The sequence below is a fragment of the Siphateles boraxobius genome, unplaced genomic scaffold (genome assembly GCF_051911475.1).
Source record: "Siphateles boraxobius isolate OS27281-9 unplaced genomic scaffold, OSU_SipBor_1 50, whole genome shotgun sequence".
NCBI classification, from domain to species: Eukaryota; Metazoa; Chordata; class Actinopteri; order Cypriniformes; family Leuciscidae; genus Siphateles; species Siphateles boraxobius.
Genome location: NW_027509142.1, coordinates 354,352 through 373,258, shown reverse-complemented (window position 1 = coordinate 373,258; position 18,907 = coordinate 354,352). Strand labels below are relative to the sequence as shown.

Here is an 18,907-nt window from a genome sequence, read left to right as displayed (position 1 = left end):
CGCAACTCGCATCTGAGGTCGTTTGGGCCATTCATGTCCCCGGTGTGCTCAACCATGTGGCCGACGAGCAATCACGTAGATTGGCTCTCTAGCAAGATTCCTATACAGTCGGATCACGCCGACGTGGCGTCTCCGTTCCCTCCTTCAGGGAATGAGGGTTACCATACGTAACCGAGACGTTACAGTATTTTATACTACAGGGCTGTTGAATGCTTGATTCTGATTGGTTGAGAACGTTCTAAGGTGTGCAATTATTTCCAGTGAAACGCACGGCTAAAGTAGTTTCAGGCAGGTTTGACCGCATTACAGTTCCATATCACTGCGCGTAGTTAACTGTAATAACGGAAAATAGGATCCAATTCATAACAAGAAAAAAAATGCAGCCCCATGCACTTGATCTGCAATTTTCGATGTCTAACTTCACAATCAAAGGACACATGCAGTTTAATTTTAATAAATAAAGTATATAGAAAATTAAACTGAATATATAAAATAAATTGATAGTCCTGCTGCACAGGTTTTCGTAATTATTCCAGATAATATAACAAACAAATAATTATTGATAGGCCTACTTATTAAAGGGCTTTGTGTGTTTAATTTATTAGGTTATCTACTGTCAATTATAGAAAACGAGAACAAATTAATTAAAACGAATTTAATTATTTAATTAATAAATAGCCTATAATAATATTGACGCGCATGCTTTTGTCTCATTATTGCAACCTCTCTCTCTCTCTCGCTCTCGGTCTCTCTCTCATAACTGCATTAATAACTGCATAAAGCCGGGACACACTTACTAAGGCCAGTTATGAATGTAATTTGATACTTATGTTATAACTGATCATGACCAAACACGTGTTCAGCGCGTTCAGTCTGTGTTCACAGTCGGTGTTTAAGACCTACAGTCGATGGAAACAGTCAGTCTTCGAATGTTTCAGCGAGTCGTAAGTGTGTCCCCATCATTGGTCAGCTATCAGTGGCTCAAACCTCCGTTACTAACTCTAAAATGACATTTTGGAATTAGCAATGGAGGCATGTGATTAGATGCGTAAGAAATTAGTCCTACATACAAGAGTGTTTTAATGGCAAAAGCTTGACAAACGTCTTTAAATGCATCATCTGAACAATGTTTTCAGGTGTGGTAACTGTAGTATAAGCGGAATAATTGACTTCAGGCCGTGTACACTCGAGGTGTAACGGCCACTCCGCTTCGCGTCGTGACCCTATTACCACCTCGGGTGTGCATTATTTTTCTAATAATTCAATGGCCTGTCGTCAATTATTCCTTACATATGTGTCACCATATATTTCACCTTATATGTCCCTGTAAATTATATTGTTTCTCCATACTTTGTGTCACCTCTTCACCAGGCTCTTCCCCTCAGTCCCAATCTGCACTTGTACTGATCAGAAACACCTGTCACCAATCACCTGCCAATCAAAGACACTATATAACATGGGCTGTGTCCGAAATCACCCCCTATACCCTTTTTGATGGGACAGCCCGCTGTAGTGGTGTGCAAAACCATTGTGGATGTTATCAAATGCACCCATTCAATCCCATAATGCACCTCAATAACGAGTGTACAACTGATGTGCACTCGACAGCTAGAGAATACCCACAATGCAATGTGAAAGTTGCGCCGAAAGCCTGCAGATGAATTATCCATCCATCCATTTTCCAAACCACTGGTCTAATGTGGCTACAGCATAATATCATACAGTTATAAATTCCTAAGTTGAATTAAGTTTTATGCATAGTTTTATCTTACTACTGGAGCTGCCAGTTTGCTAAGTTTCAAATGATTATTAAACAGCAAGCACAAACGATGCAAAATCGGCAGCTCTTCCGGCGCACAGAGTGTCCGAATTCACTCACTCATTTTCATTCAATCCTTCAAGTGGACTACATTAGTGGAGTAATGTAGGGTTTAGTGAATGAGGGTATAGGGGGCTATATATTTATATATATATATATATATATATATATGTGTGTGTGTGTGTATATACACACTTACTCTTGAAGTTTACCTTTTATCTTGTGTTATCAGCATCCTGTTTGCTAGTGTGCCAGTCTTCTCATCTTCCAGTCATCCTCGTCTCTGTATTTCCAGTTGTATTCTCTGCATTACCATCTTCATCTGCAAAGACCGTATTATTATTCATCTGCACTGCCTCCGTTTATTTCTTCGCTGTTCAGTATGCTCCGCTCTTTTGTCATCGCACCTGTTGTGTTTCAATAAATCCCTGCTGTTGAGTCGACACCAGTCTTGTGCTGTTTGTGACACTTTGTGCATACAAATATATTTGTATAGTATTTTACAGTACAATTTCATAGATTTTCCTGTTATATCTAAGGTGATTTTTCAATTGATAAATGAACATACAATTAACCAATTATCTGGTTTTTGATTTTATAATGTTTTTCTATTAAAATTATGATTTTATTTAAGTTCAAGCATTAGTTATAAAGCTAATCCAGTCTGAATACTGATTACATGTATGCCATATAATGGGAATAAAAATCAGAGTGAAATTACAGGTACAGTCGACCAACAGCACAGGCAAGTATGAGCAGTGCATTTGGGTCAGAAACGAGGTTCTAACATCTATTGTTTTTTTTCCCTAAAAAACATGAAGGATCTTGCTTCATTAACTCTCATTCTTTCTGTTTATTCATTTATTCATTGATTGACATTTCTCTCTCCTTGTCACTGCTGGTGCTCGGCTCTCTGTTCTTTCAACACATAAATACATTGGAGAGCAGGTCAGGTGTGAACGTACTTTTGCGACTCCTGCTGCCTGAGGTCTGTGATTTATTTCAGCACAGAGCAGCAGGTCAGAGAAATCCAATAGCTCAGCTTTGGGTGACCTTTAATAGTGCTCCAGGCCTGTGTTCTCCCTACCAGACCTCTGCTGGGATATTTCAATGCCATTTTAATACAATCACCACATTGGACACGTTCTCAGAACTTTCGAACTGGCAGTCATTAAACATCTTTACAGAATCTGAATTTGCATGCTTTTGAATTGATTAAGTATAGACCTATTTACCACGTTTTAATCAAAAATATAAATAATTTCAGTAGGGCTTTAGGCTCCATCACAATACAGATATTGACCGGGCTGTGTCTTGTTTTAGTGTTGATATACATTAGTGCTGTTTTTGGTACTGTGTAGATCATATTCTTTTGGGCTTGAAAATCACAAGTAGTTTACTAGCAGTAGGGGAAAATGTTTAGATTCTTTTTTATTTGAAAGCCTACTACCGTGTTGATTGATATCTGATTTTAAAGTGTGTTGTGCCACAAGTCTCGGTCTTGGGCCCATTGTTATTTTCCTTCTGCTCTTTTTAGGTGATATCATTATGAAACATAACATCAGTTTTTACTGTTATGCAACTGACAGTTTTATATCTCCTCAATAGCACCTGCAATTTGACTAGTTAATGTATTATGGATATTAAAGATGGGAACTGAAAATTGGACCAAATGTTTCTAGAAGTAATTTGTGTCTAAGTGTATCCCATGCTCTGCAGATTTGTATTTATCAATTGAAAACCACATTTATAATGTTTATTAAAACTAATATAATGGGAATACAGTATTTCCTGTACTTTCAGTGACTCACAGAACAAAAGAATCTAAACTGTATTGTGGGATGAACGTTTAAATCAGAAACTTGGAAAAAGCAGTAAAAAGTCATTCCGGTCCATGTTTTTCTTCGAGGGATAGTGTTTTTATTCAACATTAGTAATCCAAAAAACGTAACATGACTCATCAACTTTTATGGGTCAGCATTTGGAGGAAAAAAATACATTAACATAATCTTCAAAAGGATTTCAAGCGTGGGAACTAGATCTCTTTCCTGATGCAATCAAAAGTGTTGCGAGGGCATCATTTCTGTGGCAGGATGTTGAGAGAAAAAGAATTGGCACTTTAATGCATCAAGAACATTATTTTCTTTGAGGGCACACAGGAAAACATACAGTAGTAATTATTCTGATGGAGTTTTTTCAAAGATACTTTTCGGTTTAAAAAATATATTTAGCTAATAATATTTACTCTGCCAGGGAAGCTGGTGTTGCATCTGCGGTCAGCTGGTTTAATCTGGTGTCAGTCACAGCGTGAGCTCATGTTTGTCCTGTTCCTGTCCTTTCGGCTTTCCGGGATATTAATTCTTGTTTTTGTCTTGCTTGTTGCTCATCTGTGACAAACAAATGAACACCAGTACAACGCATTTAGCATACAACACACATTTGAGCATTGGAAAAAACAACACAGTACTATGAAACACAGATAGTTATGACTCTAAAAAATGATAAAAATGTACTACATGATTAAACATTTTCATGAGTGCATGGTCATTGTTGTGTCACAGCTCATAAGAACATAAACATTTAGCACACTGTTGATTAAATGTAAATTACATTATGAATACACTGTAGTTGCTACACATTATAAATGGAATTCTTCAATTGAGTCCACCCATATTATTTTTTTTTTTTTAAATTATTTAGTTAATTATGCACTTCCGTGGAGGACTCTGCATGCCACTTAAAAATTAAGGAATTAAGTTATAAATTTAATCATTCTAAAATAAAAATGGAAATGAATAAATATCTTTTCAGATGGCGAAATGAAGAGATATGTTTAAAACCGTATTTAATGTTCACATTTTAAAATGTAAATAAAACGATACATTATTTTAAATTGAAAAATAATTGTTAAAAAAATTGTTAATAAAATAAATAGTAAAACAATTTTATTTCATTTACCTGGTAAATTATTAAATGATGTAAATTCCGCAATATATACTGCATGGGTTAGGATTTGCTGATAATGAAACTGATAATTTATTGTTTAATTAAATAAACATATTTTAATGTCTATTAATAGCCTATTATTATTTTCATCATTTAAAAAGGGATTAATTTCAATTTTTATATTTGAATTCTGAAATTGATAACTTACTCCTTCATTTTACTTGTAAGTGTCCCTCTATGTCTTCCATACACTTGCATTTGATCCAGTAACTGGCACTGAACAGTAAGTCACAACACACTAATGTGAATAATATTGCTCATGAATGACACTATATGAGCAACACACTGTGTACAAGCTGTAGGAGTCATTCAAACATCCTTATATAAGACATATCTGTCTTCCCTCCTCTGCTGTGAAATTAGTTGAATTACCTACATCTAAAGTTCAGTATAAACAAGTTTTCTCTTTGTCCATTTCAGAGATTTGCAGAACGCCATAAAACTACCTGCAGCTAAACCAATTTTTGCTCCAGTTTGCCAAAAGGCTTCGAGCAGCGAGTGAGACAATTACCCAGCCAGTGACAAATTTCATATCCGTTTATGATAACTGTTTGTTTTGGAATGGGAGGCAAAACAAAACAATTTCCATCGCCGGAGCGTGTTATCGAAGCATGTAGGCCACAATATTGCTTCTTCTTTCAGGTTTAAAAACAGAAAGACTACAATGCTCCACTCGTTCTTCCCTGTTTATTTATTGTACAAAGTCTTACATTTCCTCCCTTTAAATCAGCAGGAGTGTGTTTGGGTTTGTGTCCTTTTTTCCGGACAGCATGAGCCTAGATGGAGACTCATCCTCTCGTGTTCAGTCAAATAGTCTCTAACCCATTTAAAATCAATGTTGTGAGGCAAGGGTAAATGATATGATCAAAACAAGCATTTCATTTTATGAATTTTGTCCCAAATATTTACATTCACTTTAGACATAACAGACTGTATTTATGTATAAAAAAAATAATAATAAAAAATTGGGCATTTTGCCATAACTGTGTGTGTATTTGGCCGTTTAAGTGCAATAAGCTGCAAAGAAATAACTCAATTTAGTTTCATGCATTTTCATGTTTTATGGGGACTTTCCATAGACAATGATTTTTATACTGTACAAACTGTATATTCTATCTCCTTAACCTACCCATCACAGAAAACTTTTCCAACATTCTTTCGAAAACATCACTTAGTATGATTTATATGCTGTTCTCCTCATGGGGAAAATAACAATTAGCAGGTAAGGTTTATCTAAAAACACACACACACACACACACACACACACACACACACACACACACACACACACACACACACACACACACACACACACACACACACACACACACACGCTCACACACACAAAATATACTACCCGGCAACAAGTCGCAGGCCTGCTCTAAAGAAGATTAGCAACATTATAACCATGGCAACTCCTCAGTCCCTCTCACAAATACGTCATTAGATAAATAAGAGTGATATTTTTGCCTTTACAATTTTTAAATAAACCTCCTTTGGAAAAATGAAGGACCAAATACACAGTTGAACGTTTTTTGACTTTCTCTGACCTGAAAGAAAGATATTTTTTCAAAAATGATGATAAGAGAAAAACATCAACAGCTAGAAAAGAAGGATGGATGTGGTTACTGAGTCTTGTAAAATTAGTTCATGTGTTTTTTGGAAAAACATCATGAAAAATATTTAACAAATTAAATCAGTGAATACAAAAGACATGGGATGGATAGAAAAATAATACAGCAATAAATCTCCAATGAGAGATGTTTTATCTGGACGGTCTTCACAACGGTAAATTGGATTGTTGCGCTTTAGCGTGAGGGTTTCAGCCCAGCTGATCAAACACACAGAGGGAAATCAACAATAACAACAACAACAAAACAACCCATAATCCTTTGCTTTCAAAATAATGTGTGGTATAACAAAGGAATACATTACAAATGCAAATAATAAGCTGGCTGTTCACCAAAATCCCACGTTGTATTTTCGCCTAAAGAGACAAAGCAAAAAAAAAAAACGTGTCGTTTTTAGGCCTATTTTGCCTCATTGTATTTGCTCAGTGTTGCAGCAGGCAGTAATTATACCTGTTCCAGCGCTCGAACAGACAGATTTCAGATTGAGTCAAGTCATAAAACCTCTGTTAACACACATCTGCAGCACTGTTCAAGACTGATCGTTGCATTCATACCATTTCACAGCGAAAACAGCTTTATAAACGTCACACTCGCAGAAATTACTGCAATTTCATAGAACAGTAATCACAAAGTAATCACACTAAACACACATTACAGATGAACATAAAGTGAAAAAGAAATAATGGAGAAGAAAAACTGGTTTGGTTATTCAGAAATTTCTGCATTTAAAAAAAACACATCATCATTAACTCACCTTCATGTCGATTCAGACCTGTAGGACTTTCTGTTCTTCTGTGGAAGTGGCCAGAGGCTGTCGAGCTCAAAAAGCACCATAAAAGTAGTTCATATGACCTGTGTGCTGTTTGCCAATTCTTCTGAAGTCACACTTTATGTGAGGAAGGGACTGAAATTCCCTGAAAAAAATTCCCCTCCATCATAGTTTTCAAAACTCATTTGTATTTACGCATATTTAAACTTGATGCATAATGTTCAATTATGAGACACAGGAACCAGTGGCCCTTGTGAAAAAGAAGTACAGTTAGTTTGATTGAATGCATAATTGTAGTGTACTTCAAATCTTAAAAGTCTATATTTAAAAAAAAACTAGACTATTTGCAGATAATATAATAATAATAATTACATAAAATCCCACTTAAGTGTAAAGAGAGCACACTTTCATGACTGTTTCTTTGTGAGCTTTGCACAAAATGCACTTTGCAATCATTTCAAATTAGAAGTTACTTTAAAGTACGCTGTTGTGAGCAGGACGAGGTCGAGGGCCGTGAGAGAGCGGCGCGAGGCCGATGGCGTGATTAATGATGAGCGACTCCTACGCGACGCACCGGTCCCGTATCTCTCACGGAGGAGCGGAAGCATAAAAGGAGGAGCGACGACAGGACAGGCCTTGATCGAGAGAGGACAGGCCAGGATTTTTTTTGATGTTTTGTTTTGTTGTATTATGTGTGGCGGCAGTCGACCGTGAGGGACTGCCGTCTATTACTTCGTTTTTGTATTTGTTTTATTTTGTTATTAAATTGATTTTATTGTTTGCCGGTTCCCGCCTCCTTCTTCCCATAACATCTGAACTGCTACACTGGTGCCGAAACCCAGGAGGAAGGAGGCGGGAACCGGCGAACAATCAAATCAATTTAATAACTAAATAAAACAAATACAAAACAAAGTAAAAGACGGCAGTCCCTCGCGGTCGTTTATATTTACATATAAATGTAAACTCTAATACATTTTCATTTAATTAAGCATCTGTAAACATTACATGCAGTTCACTTTAACGTATATTCTTAAAGGAGCCGTATGTAAGATTGTGGCCAAAACTGGTACTGCAAGCACTTTCAAATTACTGTAGAGCGGTGTATCCCCTCCCCCTACTCCCTGACTCGAGGTTGCCAGATAGGCTGCAGGATCCAGCAGGAACGTAGGCTGCTACAAGAAGCTTTTTCTGTTAATTATGTGTATGCTTCAAATGAGAGATGTTTTGCAAAGTAATTATATATCGCAAAAATTTACTAATGGCGATTAGCCAAATATAATCGTAAAGATGTACGCTCGTATGTGACAGTACATTGTTAGAAGAGTAGCTGTTAGTCTAACTTGTAACGGTAGGCATCTGTCATTAACGTAAGTACAAGCACAAGCCTCTGTCACTGTGTGTAACCGATATCAAAGATACAGCTATTCGTTTAGCTGACGCTATAAGACGCTAAGGTCCCACAACGAATTCAATTCAAAATCCTCCTCCATACACACAAAGCCCTCCATAACCAGGCCCCTTCTTACCTCAGTGACCTGCTCCACCGCCACAACCCATCTCGCTATCTCCGCTCATCTGATGCCAACCTCCTGACTCTACCTCCCAGGACCAAGCACCGAACCTGGGGTGACAGAGCCTTCTCTGTTGCTGCCCCCTCCCTCTGGAACTCTCTCCCCAAACAAATCCGTGACTGCACTGACCTTCCAACATTCAAATCACTGATAAAAACTCACCTCTTTAAAATTGCTTTTAATGTTTAGCTTAGTCCAGTGTGTTTTTTTAATGCATTTATATTAAATTGTTCCTGCTGCTTTTGCGATTTTTCTCTTTCTTTTTTCTATGTAAAGTGTCTTTGAGTACTCAGAAAAGCGCTTTCAAATAAAATGTATTATTATTATTATTATTTATTATTATAAGTGAAAGCGACCAGCTGTATTTTTTAACTTACCCTGCAGTACAGTACATGTCCATAACGCTAAAATATGTGATGTGAAAGATTACGTGTCATTCTATTATTTTTGGCTGTAGAACTTGCATGATAAACAATAATGGGCGTGCTAATGTTGTTTTCCTCAGCGTCTCAGCATAATGACAGAGAAACGGGCTCTGATAATGCATTGCTAATGTTAGCAATGACGACACACCGTTTTTATTACCCAAACAATTCCTTACCTTTTCAATTTCGATGACCCACCTCCTCCATATGAGCTAATGTAACGTTACTTTGCACGAACATGCATAATTTTGTTCGACTGTCATGAATATTTGAAATGTCCATTTACATCAAGTACAAGTTAGCCAAACATGTATGAATCTTACCGGTCCAGAAATTCTTCTCCGTTTTCAGCCGTCTCCATCTTTCAAAGGCATCTCCTATACAGATCCTTGTTTTATTTCGGACTTTGTCGAAGTATCACGAAGTATTTCGGATTCATAACGAGGTTTTATTGTTTTCGCAATGTTAGACATTATTTTTATCCAATTCCGACACGTTTGTAGCTGCAGCTGTGGTAACTAGCAGAGCTGGCAACCCGGATGCCGCAACACTACTGACTTCGTGATTGGTAGATAGGTGGAGGGTGGCGCATCAGACCAAAACACAACATGACAACATCAACATCAGTTGAGGGCTGCAACTTCACTTTTTAAATGACAATATCCTGGCCGGGCTACTGTTGTGAGTGATATAAGTATTTGAAATGAACATGATTTCTTAATGTCTAGTGACATATCAGCGCCATTTTATGATTAATTGAAATAAATTTACATACAGCTACTTTAAGTATATTATTTCTGTAATAAGTACATGATTATAAAAAGTAAACAAAAATGCACTTTTTACAACATCAATTTGATGCCTTTGATGTCAAACAAGCATTTAGAATATGTAAATGAGATATTAGAGCAGAAGCAAAAATTTTAGTCAATTGGACTACCACTTTTAGTAGTAGTCCGTTATTATTGTGTATTTTTTATTGTATGGAAAATAAATGTTTAGACTTTCTGACTAATGTTTTTTTGTGTGAAATAAAGTTATATGAGTTTGTATTATCATGGTGAACAAATGAAGCCAGAAGTTAGATTTGTGCAACTCTTTGAATAATTCTCAGGGTTGAGCACATCCATATTTTTACTCTTCAATCACAGTAAGTGGCACATAATCAGACATGTAGCCTGACGTTACTGATTAATGATCATTAAAGAGGTTATAGTACTAACTGCAATTATCCAGACACTATTGCATTCATTTGACGCTGTCCATAATGAGCACTGCGAGTAAATGTTGCAATAGATGTTTAAAAACCCAGATATAGCCAAATAGATAGAGAGATGAGAGAAACTCATTGTGTTGTATTCATTCAGCCAAAACTTAAATAAATAGTTCACCCGAAAATAAAGTTCTGTCATCATTTACTCACCCTCTGTCAGGGTTATGTTCTGTTTTTTTGTCTTCGTTTTCATTGTGTTCACTTTCTGTGTGGCTGTTTTCCTTGGACCCAGTTACATTTATTCATCCTATCCACCTGTCCCTCGTTAATTATATCATTAGCTCATTTGTTTGCCCTTGTACTTAAGCCCTCAGTTTCTGTCAGTTCTTTGTCCTGGATTTTTTTTTATATGTCAATGTGTACATAGTTGTGTTTCTTTTGAGTAAATCTCCTGTTTATTGTTTTGATTCTTGGATTAAAGTTCCATTTAGGGTTCTTCATCGTTGTGCGTTTACATTACAGTCACCCAGAGTGAAAGAATCCAGGACCTAAGAAATGACTCAATGCACTTGCCAGTAGTATAATTCATCTGCCTGGAACAGCAAGGTAGAACCCTCGAGGACCACACAAGGGATTTTTTGAGAGAAATTCCCAAGTCCGTTCCATTGAGAAATTCCTGAGTTTGATTCCTGACTCCGTTCCAGTGAGAAATTCCTGAGTGCGTGTAACCAACTACCCTCTATTCCTAGGTAAAGGGCTACACAAAAGAAAGGGGTTCTACCTATTGAAAATTGACTACTACAAATCACAACAGAATCTTCATAATGAGAGAACCAACTTACTTATTGAATGCTGCTTGCTTACGCAGTAAAAAAAACCCATCAAAAAATAGCCATATGCATTAACACAACATTGAAAAGAAACCAAAAGACAACAACAAAATGATATGTTGACAATCATAAGCAACTCGTCTCAATCTTCAGATGGACACACCAGCAGCATTGCATTATTACTCATTTGTTTATATACCACCTAATTCCATAGACAACATTACTTAGACAATTACATTAAAGCATGACTTTAGCATATAGTCCAAAGGTGCATGAAAGACATAGGCCAAGTCTCTGATGGAAATGGTTAGAGAAGTTTGAGTCCAAGCAATAGCAGTAGAATAAATCCAATCCAAAATGGTGCATGGAAAATAAATCAGTATCCACTTTCATCCACAGTCCTTTCAGTCATTTTTGCATGTAACCACCTTCTCATCCCAGGAGGCGTTTTCTACAGACTCCAAACAAAGAGCATATTAAATACTCATTCAATGTTTAGCAATATGTCAAAACATCACAAGTCAAGCATAAAATACATTCACGTAACATTGTATCTCTTCAGGAGTGGAAACCCACAACAGTTAAATCACCCTCTCTCCATAGCACCTCTTACCCTTACTTCTTCTCTCCCACTTTTAAAGAAACCACGTCCTAGCAACAACATTCTCCCTGGTGACCCGTAGTGGGCTGGAGAAAATTGCACCCTCTAATAGTGGAACTGTTACATCCGTTCCAGTGAGAAATTCCTAAGTCCGTTCCAGTGAGAAATTCCTAAGTCCGTTCCAGTGAGAAATTCCTAAGTCCGTTCCAGTGAGAAATTCCTGAGTCCGTTCCAGTGAGAGAAGTTCCCGATACGTCCCTGGCCACAGTGGCTGAGCTGATCCCCCCCTGGCTCCCTGAACTGCTGCTGCCTCCCTGGTCTCCTGTACTACCGGTACCGTCCTGGAGGCAACCTAGCCTGCCCTCATCACCCTGGCCACCTGCATATTACCTGCCACAGCTCCAGGATACAACCCCTGTGTGTGTGTTACTTTTACAGTGTCTTTATAAACTTTCTGAAGTTTGGAAGTTGTGGTGTAATGTAGGGACATAAATCTCTCAGGTTTCATTAAATATATCTTAATTTGTGTTTTAAAGATGAGCAAAAGTCTGGAAAGACATGAAGGCCTTTTGTCTTTCGAAACATGTTTGACTTTCTTCTGTGAAACATCTTGATAGAATTTTTTTGGCAGTGAAAAAACTGCTTATAGATGGTCACACAAAGCTATCACATGGCTTCAGAAGACAACGTTGGTATGAAATATGTCCGTTTGTCATACTTCTATAAGTACTTCATATGTCTATAAGTCATACTTATAGAGCTACCTTCGGGATTTGCCTATTTTGGATCTTGACAGCCATTGGACCCCATCAACTTTCATCGTATGAAAAAAAAGCAGCATGAATGGAAGACAGAAGGTCACTCTAGTGTGTAATCCTCTGAAATGTTTACCTGCTCACAAAATCATATCTACATTTATATCATTCATTAATAGATGCACAGGACAGTGCTATTGTATCTGCCACAAAGCATCTTAATCGACTCTCTTCAGGAAACTGTATGATGGAAGCAGAAAGGTGGTGAGAGAAATTGAATTTTGCAGAACATTAACCTTCTTCATCAGCCTCAAGACCAGCTCACCCTGAACACCTGCTTCAGTACCTCTGATCAGCTATTCACACTCTCCACTTAAGCTTGATTTGATCGAATCACTACAGTAGGTGCGGGAGCTCTGCATTGCAAGTAAATGATGCAACATGATATAAAAACACAACATAAAACACAATAAATATACTTTCACTATCATCAAGTCTGCAATGCAAGCGCAAGCAAGCAAAACATGGACACATGGAAAAAACGAAAGTAAAATGCTCCCATTTACATTGTAGACAACTTTTTTGAATATAATGGGAGCATTTGTCTCAACGCCCGGTCTCAGTGTAGACAAGTGTTAGTTTCACTGGAGTGTGAAGAGCTTGTGTTTTAGTTTAATCAGCTGTTGAGATGATGAATCAGGCCAGATTAGCACTGCTGCTTCTGATACTGTCAATCAAAGCTGTTCAATCTCTCATCCTCATCTCAATATTCATGTGATTTAAATTAATCAGAGAGACTCTTATCAAGAGAGAGATGTCTGAGCACTTCAGAATCACCACCATCCTCATCAAACAGCCAACGTGACGGGGATTAAGAGAGATTGGTGTTCTTAACCATCAGGATGAAGTTTTAAAAGTGTTAGCTCATCCAAAAATGAAAATGATTTACTCGCCCTCACGTCCCGTTACCCGTATGTCTTTCTTTCTTCTGTGGAACTCAAAATTTACAAAATGCTGAAGGCCTACTTTATTTTCTTTCAGGTCTGGAGTGACATGACAACAGAATGTTAATTTTCATGTGAACTATTGCTTTAATATCCAAAGCAGTCTGACTAACAAACTAAAAGAAAGAAACCAATATCTTTGGCAGTGAATGGGCAGAGTGGGGATTGATATATTTAGTGATCCTCTATTTCACCGCATAGATCTGAATAAACACTCAACAGATGGAGAGCAAAGTTTATGCATCAGAAGTTGAGAGTTATGTACTTCTATATTTCCATAATGCTAGCTCAAAATAATGAAGTCATAGCCAATTGGTAATAATACTTTTAAAAACCTCTTATTTCTCGTTCCGGTTCAGGCAACTTTGGGGGTAACAATTCAATTTCTTAGTATTTTTTACAGTTGTTTCCATAAGTAAATTATCTGAACAGATCGCCTATTTTTCACAGACATGGTTTAAGCCTAGTCCCAGACTAAAATGAGTTGTTTTAACTGAAAGCAACTTGCACTGAGATACAGTATCAGCCTGTATCATACGTTTTTTCAAAGATAGAAAACGGCAGTTTTATTAACAATATAGCATTAAAATATATTTGAGCCACTAATCCTACTCCTAATTTACCCCTAAATCTAACCATTCCTTAAAACTACGTAGGCTACAATTATGAAGAAAAACATAACAGATAGACAATTATAATCACAATAATGTATTTATTGCGAAAATGTCAAAACCGGAACCAAAAGTCGTTCACATCATTATGTGTTGCAGTCGCAGTCCTCTCTGAAGCCGCCTTTCCACTGCACACGACAAACGACAGACGTCGGACCGGAAGTCATTCATTTCCAATGGAGAGTCGTACGGGAGCTGCTGGGAGTTCCGATCATATGCGTATGCGGAAAATTCGGATCCGATTTGAGCTTTGGATCCGTTGAAATATCTGAACTTCTGCGGCTAGACCGAATGCGACCGGCCGACCGGATGTGATGTATTCCAATGTAATCCAATCAAATCAGTGTGCGCAAGTTGAGAATTATTCATACTCTTTTTTAAAACTTGATCCGAAACACTTAATACTTTTAAAAAAGACATGGTTATTAATAAATAAGTTTTAAAAAAATATGAATTTAATATATATATTATTGGTTTTAATGTTGTATTCCTTTTCCCTCCTAAAATATTGGCGGTCATTTTTGATGTTTTCATTCATTCATTCATTCATTCAACCATGGTAAATAGACAGAGAATAAAGGCTCTTGTTGTTGTCAACACTGCTAATTTCATACTGCTAGTTAATAATGTAATTGTTTTATTTCAGACTAATTTCATACTAGTTCATATCACAGTAGCATATGAGCATAACTTTACAATTTAAATTAAACAACTTAAAAAAATTATAGCATTGTTCGTTATGTTAACCACGTGTAATAATACAACTGCATTGAAATACTAGCTAGATGGTAATTTAGGCGGGACAAAGATTTGCTTTCATTCTGCACATTTGGCAATCAAAACCCACCTGGCAGACCGACAATCTCGCTAACTCTCTTCCAAGCTTCATTTTTCCTGCTGACGTTTCTGTATGATTCAAGAGTAATATCATAAAGAATGGGGTATTCGGAGACTGCGAGAATCAACTTCTCTCCCATGTTGCCGCGTACGATAGGAATGAAAGTTCCATGCGACTGACACTAGGGGGCGAAATGCGACAATCGTATGCGAATGTCGTGTGCAGTGGAAAGGCGGCTGATATCCCTGGCGTAAAACATGTCGTAACGCTTCTTGAGGGCGCAATTTTTGAATTTGAATTCATCACGAGCGTGGGATTTGACGTTTACGGTCGCTGATGAAGGGCTGAATTTGGATTTGTTTCTTGCAAACGTATGGATTCTAAAGATTTGGATTACATCAAGCTAATAAAATGTATGTATTTTGTGAATTTATGTTGTGTTTTAGCATGGTTCTATAGGAGAAAACGCATTTTGTGTCTCACGGTAAATAAACTATATTACAAAATGGTTAATAAATTTAAGAAGGTAATGTTATTTTAAAGGGTTTAAAGTACAGTCTTGTTTAACACAATGTAAGTTAGGCTAATCCTCCGAAATGAGTTTGCAGCAGAAGGCACGAACAGAGTGAAATGTTAATATTTCTTAAATGAGTAAACTGCATTTAATAAATGCGACTGAAACCGTAATTGATAAGACAGTTGAAAGCAATAGAGTCAAAACATTAATGCCACGATTTTAATAAGCATAAATAGGAACAGGTAGCCTACACATTTGTACGTCGGTAGAGTCCATACGTAAATAATTTACGTTTTTGTGCTGTCAATACGTAAATATTTTACGTTTTTGTGCTGTAAATACGTCAGTATTATACGTTTCTGAGTGTATAAAACGTAAGTAAATGTACGTGTGGTAGAACTACACTTAACGTAAAAATACACACGTATTCTCATGAGATCACGTTGAACTAAGGCCTAACGTTAATTCTGATTCTTCAGTTTTCTTTCACTCCTAACTCCATTGTGTAACACACATTTGTGTCCTCATTCATACTTGTTTTCGACAGGTCAGTTTTTGGTTTGACATATTTCCTCATTAGCACAGAGTATGTCAAGAATAATTAGTCCAGTCAGTTGCTCAGATCCACACCAAAGAGCATCTACATCCTTCAGTCTCTAGCTCTTTCTATCTCTCTCTCTCTCACACACACACACACACACACACACACACACACACACACACACACACACACACACACACACACACACACTAAATCATGTACAGAGGTTGTGCCAATCAGATGTGTCCCCATGGGCTTAAGCATTTAGACCATGTCTCTGTGTTTGACTCTTCTAATGAACAGTCAACTACATTTAGAAAAACATCTCGTCTGTTTACCGCCTATTTCTGGGGGATTTAATTAAAAATACCCAAGAGGTGAAAAACAAATCAGAGTAAAGAAGTTGACAATTTTCTCAGCAGTTACATAAAATAGTTAAGTACATGGTTCTCTGGAGTACATGATCTGGAGTCAGTGCATCCAGCATTGCATTACATATACCTGAAGTGGGTGTATGTAAATATCAAGTATATATATAAAAAAAAGCACTAATTAAACACTAATTAATTATCATTTAATAGAGTGAGGTTGCAATAAGTCAAAATACAAAATAAAACCTTTGGTGCACATATGACACTGTATGAAGTATGAGCATTAAGTACTTTATTTTGATATCAAGCACTCTTTTGAAAGAACGCTTAAGTGTGCCTTTTTCACAAGTGGCATTTAAGGTATATGTGTGAGTATGAAGTGTGTGTGTGTGTGTGTGTGTGTGTGTGTGTGTGTGTGTGTGTGTGTGTGTGTGTGTGTGGGAGGACACTCTGGACGTAAGCGCTATCTGCAGGTTGTCCTCTGGGTGATAAATAAAAGATTTTCTATTGCCAAGTTACTCTGCTTTTCACTGCACACTGCAAAACGGCACTTGTTGGGTAAGAGAAGTGGGCGAGAGGTTGGCTGTTTACAGTATGAGCCGTCAACCTCTTCTCCAGCAACACACGCAGGAGTGAAAGAGCTAATGATGCACATTAAAGTGGTTGATGATAAGAGACACACAATCCACGAAAAATCATAATATTATATACATATGCTGATGGTCTCTAAACAGTACACTCCAATTCAATAGACTTATCCATAAACGTTATCAAATGAGCGGGAGAAAGAGGTACAGATACGTTAATTTTTACAAATAAAGACTTTTATGTAAACACTCTTCACATGTGAATGAGATACAGCACAGAGATGAGAGTTAGGCTGAAGCCAAGGGCTCAAGGTTTGGCTAGTTATCTGTCACCCTATGTTGGTGTTTTGGTTTCGTTTTCATCATCTTTTAGGGCACGTTTACATGACAACAATGTCGTAAAACTGATTATTTTTTTTTTTTTGCTCTGCGTTTTTTGCGTAAAGAAGACTACATTGTCAAACCGATCCCCATTCACACAGATCCACAAAAACGATTAAAATCTCTGTATTATTCATGCCAGGCCAGTAGTTGGCGATGTCACTAAAGAAACAAAACTCGCCTATATACTGAACAGGTAATTCGCATGTGCATGACATCACCATTTTCACAAATTGACGTTTTTTGTAGTTTACACCGAGACGATAACTTGCACTTTGAAACCCATTTTTAAAAGCTTGTGTTTTAAATAAACAGCCAAAACACGTAAAATGTTTTCAGTTTTTAGTAGAAAACGGTGTATTACTTTATTTCCTGCACTTCCTTCTGTTGTCATGGTTTCTAGTTTGTGTTCATTTGTTGTCATGGTGATTCACTGTTTCATTGATTAGTTCACACCCATAGATATCCATAATAAAGGCTAGATGTCTCGTCCGCGCTGCTGGCCAATGGAGGTCGATGTCTGCACCTGGCGGCCATCTTGTCACAGGCAGCTCGGTCACTCGTAACATTGTGTTTTAATGGTGCATGCACTTTTTAAATAACCATAACTTGCTCAATCTTCTACCGATTTTCAAACGGATTTTCAAAGGTTTGTTATAAACGTCAGAGATGTAGTTATCACAATGTATACTTATGAATAATAAGTGTATAAATAAATAATCATCCAGAATTATAGCCACGTTGATAACGTTTGTAAGAAACCAAACCGTTTGTAAATCCGTAAAGATTTCAACGAGATAAGAGTATTTGTGTTCGTGCTGATCACTCATCTTACATCAGGTACCACAGAGCCCGCCAGAAAGCTTGCCTGTGACAAGATGGCCGACGGTGATGACGATAGAGACTCCGCCGTAAGACATCTAGCCTCTAATATAGATATCTATTTTCACACCTGTTTTTGTTTAGTTCATTATGTTGTGTGTATGTATTGCCTTCTGTTCTCTGAGTTCATTGTCTTGTGTTGTATGATTAGGGCGCTTCCACCCAGATAGCAAATGACATCTGTCCCAGTTGTGGCCCACATCTCCCACATTACTCTGGCCCACATACTGCATGGAATGACGGCAATGACTCAACCTGAGTGTGGCTGGCAATAGCATACATATCTGTGCCTCATCTGGGCCAACTATGGCACATATGGCTCAGTTCTGGCAGCGGCAATGGTCATATGGGCCGTATCTGGCCCGCACACATCAAGCCGGTTTTGATGAGGCCTGCTATCTTGTATGCTATCAAGGGCCCTGGTCAACGAGGGGGCCGTTCACATTATTTTCTTTGGTTTTCTGTTGTTTAGGAATAACAATATATATCCTACTT

At 37.4% G+C, this 18,907-nt stretch overlaps 1 long non-coding RNA gene across 1 annotated transcript; it reads right to left on the bottom strand.

The window, feature by feature from the left end:
* Window positions 1-5,499: 5,499 nt before the first annotated feature.
* On the bottom strand, window positions 5,500-11,082 carry LOC143712665 (uncharacterized). The gene is made up of 3 exons (XR_013195043.1): window positions 10,645-11,082; window positions 7,207-7,370; window positions 5,500-5,640 (listed from the first exon to the last, which is right to left on the bottom strand). It is a non-coding gene; the product is annotated as an uncharacterized LOC143712665 (long non-coding RNA).
* Window positions 11,083-18,907: the final 7,825 nt, after the last annotated feature.